The sequence below is a fragment of the Austrofundulus limnaeus genome, unplaced genomic scaffold (assembly GCF_001266775.1).
Source record: "Austrofundulus limnaeus strain Quisiro unplaced genomic scaffold, Austrofundulus_limnaeus-1.0 Scaffold1049, whole genome shotgun sequence".
Lineage (NCBI taxonomy): Eukaryota > Metazoa > Chordata > Actinopteri > Cyprinodontiformes > Rivulidae > Austrofundulus > Austrofundulus limnaeus.
In genome coordinates this window covers 14,848-15,262 of record NW_013953451.1, presented here as the reverse complement: position 1 = coordinate 15,262, position 415 = coordinate 14,848, and positions in this window count along the sequence as shown.

Here is a 415-nt window from a genome sequence, read left to right as displayed (position 1 = left end):
TGACTGAGGACACAGGAAGTGAAGCGGGACAACGTGGACAGAGACGTGAGCTCCGTCCAGCCTTTGGACATGGTCGATTCACAGCAACACAACAGCTCTGCTTTAAAGACAAAAAGACACGTCCTCATGTCCACTTGTTGTCCAGTGTCCAAGTGGACAAAGCATCAGTGTCTCTTCAGCAGCAGAGGGAGACTAATGCCCCTTTTCCACTAGTGCCACTGATGGTGCGTTCACACCAAACGTGATTTCAGCGTCAGGAGCAGCAGGTTTACATACAAAGTCTATGGTGGACGCGCTTCAAGCAACGTCGGGAAGTTCTGCGGCGCCTCAAGTACGATTAGAGCAGCACGATTTAAACGATCTGAACGTTGAGGCTCAAATCGCTGAAGTTAGAAAATCTGAACTTTTGCAGCTC